Source organism: Benincasa hispida, chromosome 9 (assembly GCF_009727055.1).
Source record: "Benincasa hispida cultivar B227 chromosome 9, ASM972705v1, whole genome shotgun sequence".
Classification (NCBI taxonomy): domain Eukaryota; kingdom Viridiplantae; phylum Streptophyta; class Magnoliopsida; order Cucurbitales; family Cucurbitaceae; genus Benincasa; species Benincasa hispida.
The window spans coordinates 56,781,749-56,786,227 of record NC_052357.1 but is presented as its reverse complement, the minus strand read 5'-3'; positions in this window follow the sequence as shown (position 1 = coordinate 56,786,227).

Below are 4,479 nucleotides of genomic sequence, written 5' to 3'. Positions count from 1 at the left end.
CTAAATCAAAGGAGTAAAATTACAAAACTGCTACTCAATTGAAGCATCTGGCAGCAAGAACAATGTTACAACCCTAATTCAACGCTTCAATGCAACGCTTGAAGGCAATAGCTTCAAATCAGGGTAGCGTCACAATGCTACAAACATTCACGAAAAAAATTAAACTTTCACGCGCGCACCACATCACAAACCACTGTCGCACCAGAGCTGCAACGCTACCCCTACGCTCGAGGTTTGATTTCGAAAGAGAGTTGTAACACTCTCCTCAGTGTTGCAACACTGCAACCTAAATATAAAAGCCATTTTTTAGTTTTTGCACGAGAGAGAGATCAATTTCCAGAAAAATTTGGAGCACCTAGGAAATTTTTGCCCAAATTTTATCATTCTTTCCATTCTTTTTGTATTCTTTGATTCTTTACTTGTAATTTCATTGGATTGATAGAAGAATCCAACATTATGCAAGGCTAGGTAAGTCCTATTTCTTGAGAATTTATCAATTAGGTTAGTTCTTGGAAACTTTTGTATCTTTTCTATGAATTTTTGCAATTCTTGGATAATTCTTACATAAAAATCTCAAATAGAAATTAATTGTGATGAATGACGACTCGAAACTCTTAATTTCTTGTTAGTACTTTCTACTAGGCTACTTTGCATCATAGTAGATTATGTTGCAAAAATTTAGATTTTCTTGCATTGAATTAAGACTTTTTCTAAGTTCTTGCATGTTTAATCTAGTTTAGAATCATCCAATTAATCGGTCTTTAAGAATAGAGTTTCCATCTTAAAGAACGTCACAACAAAGAGCTCTAAAATCTTATGCGAATTAGGATAAAAACATGATAATTTCTTTCAAGGAAGTGTTTTTGACTAGTTTATAGTTAATTGGAATTCAATTTCTTGATTAACTACTTGGGCTATTGAGCATTGATTGATAGGTTTTGGGATTATGTAAATATAACGACCCGACCCTTTAGGACTTAAGTTAGGCCGTTACTAAATACATGAAACTCAAAACGACACTCGGTTATGGCGAAATAAATGCTAATTAAATAAGGTAAGTTCAAAAGACTTTCATTAAATTCAAATACTAAAACAATAGTAGGGTACCTATAAATCATAAAGGATAGTAAATGAGTCTGAAAAACGATTCTTAAAATAAGTTTTAAACATCAAAACTAAAAGTTAAGAGAAACATGAAAAGAACTCTAAATTTCATGAGGCGGAAGCGTAAAAACTAGTTCCAGTGGCTCGATCACGAATTCTGCTTGTCCATCGCCAGTGTATCTCTACCCTTACCTAAAACAACAACATGAGAAAGAATGAGATAAAATACTCAGTAAGTAACCCCACTACTGGGGTCAGGCTAGGCATCTATGTCTTCTAGATACCCACCTCTGGTGAAACATATACACTACTCTAGTCCTCATGGGACACATATACACATGAAAAAAGAAGGAGACTGAGTCCTATCCTACTGTAGTTAAGTATGCCCACTACCTCTGGTGAATCCCGAAGGAGACACAAACTGGTGAATCCCGAAGGAAACAAAAACTGGTGAATCCCGAAGGAAACACAAACTGGTGAGTCCCGAATGAAACACAAACTGGTGAGTCCCGAAGGAAACACAAACTGGTGAATCCCGAAGAAAACACAAAATCTAATGGGCATCTAACTAATCAGTAAAGATATTTGCACAGTCTCAACATCACAATCATCACTATACGAATCTATGACATACATATAAACCTCAACATCATGGTTCTACAACATACATGTATACCTCAACATCATGATTCTACAACATACATGTATACCTCAACATCATGATTCTACAACATACATGTATACTTCAACATCATCATATCAAATATAACCATATGGAAGCACATACCATCTCATACTATTCAAGTGTCAATGTGCATAAACAAATAATTTAGATCTCGTACCAGAACATACTTTGATCATATTATACTATCAGTCTATCATGCTAACATTCTGCCATAACATACATTTATCATGCTAGCATACATCTAATGCCTGGCCCGTGGGCAGTTCCAGTAGTAAGATTACTTACCTTGATATTAGGTCGAACCAAAAAGCAATTGAATTTTTGTGAAATTCTTGAATCCTGTAATCGAAGCCTAAACATAAAACCAGTTTTATAAATTAATAGTTAAGGCAAATTCCAAACACCTCAAAATTACAAAATATTTCCACATTAAACCTTTTATCTAGGTGTGGTCCAATTCGAAATTCATCCTTCCAAACCTCAATTTTAATCCTTAAATAATTAGCAAACCAAACTCTTCTTTCATCTGATGAAATTCTTGATCAACCCTAATCGTAATTTGAAATTAGCTTACATATTAAAGCATTGAATCAAACTACATACTTCACTACCAATGTCTCAGACAAAATTATCCAATATGTAACTGTCGTAAAAAAAACAAAATCAACTTTCTCGAATGACTTACCAAAATTTCTCAATAACCCAAAATTAATCCACAAGAGGGTAATTAGAGAATAAACTCTCAAAACTCCACTAAAAAACTCCAACTTCCTAGAAATAACACCTTTACATACCTTACAAACTTGAATGCCAAGTTGAACACAATGGATATCAAACAATTGATGCCAAAATAAATGTTGTATCTTCAAGAATAAACCGAAAACAAAACCCAAACGGCAAGAAATCAATATCCAAATTGATCGATCTAGTGACGGAAAAAAGCGGAACGATGGCTTGAGAGTGGTGTACGGAGGTACATGAAGAAGAAACTGACCGCGGCGGCTTTGGGCGCGTCTGACGGGCATCATGAAAGGTGAGGAAGAAAAGGGGGGTGGGTGTTGACTTTTTATAAAATATAGAATATAATAATAATATAATATAATAATAATAATTAATAATAATAATAATAATAATAATAATAAAAACAAAAAAGGAAATAAATATAATTACATTTAATTCCTTTCCGTTTCAAAAGAAAATTAATTCCTGCCATTAATTTTCAATTAGAATAATTTCACGCCAACAATTAAATCCCGCACTTACAGTTAAATTCCTAAAATGCCCTCTAACTAATAACAATTAATAAAATTCTAAATAATAAAGTTACTGAAATTACATTATTACTTAAAAAAAAATGTGCGGGGTGTTACATTCTTCTCTCCTCAAAGAACTTTCGTCCTTGAAAGTTCATTCTTGAAAAAAAACTCCGGGGGTGTTATATTCTTCCCTCCTCAAAGTATCGTCCTCGAAAGTTCATTCTTGAAAAAGCTCCGGGTACTGGGCCTTCATCTCATCCTCTCGCTCTCAGGTGGCCTTCTTGAACTGGTGATTCTGCCACATGACTTTCACAAAAGCAATTTCCCTGTGGCGCAACGTTTTTACCTCTCTGGCGAGAAATTCTACAGGCTTCTCCTCGTAGCTCAAGTTGTCATTCAACTGCAATGGCTCAAAGTTAACTACATGGGACGGATCTGTCACATACCTTCCTCAAAATAGAAATGTGGAAGACATTATGAACTGAAGACAATGCTGGAGGTAATGCCAATCAGTAAGCCACATGGCCAACTAGTTCCAAGACCTCGAAAGGTCCAATGAATCTCAGACTCAACTTCCCCTTCGTCTTACATCGACATAGCTCTTTTGTCTGCTCTAAGCTGTTTGCATACGAGCCCTGATCTTCTGCATTGCCTCATTCGTGGCCTAAACTAATTCAGGTCCTAATAATTTTCTCTCTCCTACCTCATCCCAACACACAGGGTACCTGCAACTCTTCCCATATAGGGCCTCAAATGGTGACATGCCAATAGTGGACTGGTAGCTATTATTATAAGCAAACTCCATTAAATGCAAGTGAGAGTCCCAACTCCCTGAAAACTCTAGTGCACAAGCTCACAACATATCATCCAATATCTGGTTCAGACGTTCTATTTGACCATCAGTCTATAGGTGAAAAATTGTACCAAAATCCAATCGAGTACCCAATGCTAACTGGAGACTCTTAAAAAAAACTAGATGTTAAACGAGGGTCATCGTTTGACATAGCTGAAACTAGTACCAAAAGAGGTGTAACAACCCCTTCCATAAATAACTATGAAACTTAAATGTTGAAAATCAGCAATACTTCTACACGTCCGAGCTGAGAATTGTGAAAACGGTCATGAAGTTAAGAAAGTCTTATATACTAAAAACATATATCTGAGCCTACCATGACACAGGGAAAACTTTATATGTGCAGTGAAGAAACTGATCATACTATATAATGCGTCATCTGAAGATACGTACCAGAACAAATCTAGTCAACTGAAAACTGCTTCTACTCTAGAAGCGCCAATTGTGATGTCTTTCCTAGGGTCTACATGTCTGAGAATAACTCTGTCTAATTAAGTCTCACATTCATGAGAAACTCATCATGAGGCTCTATGTTGTCATGAGCTATAAAACTTGCTTGAGCCATCCTCATATTATTCTTT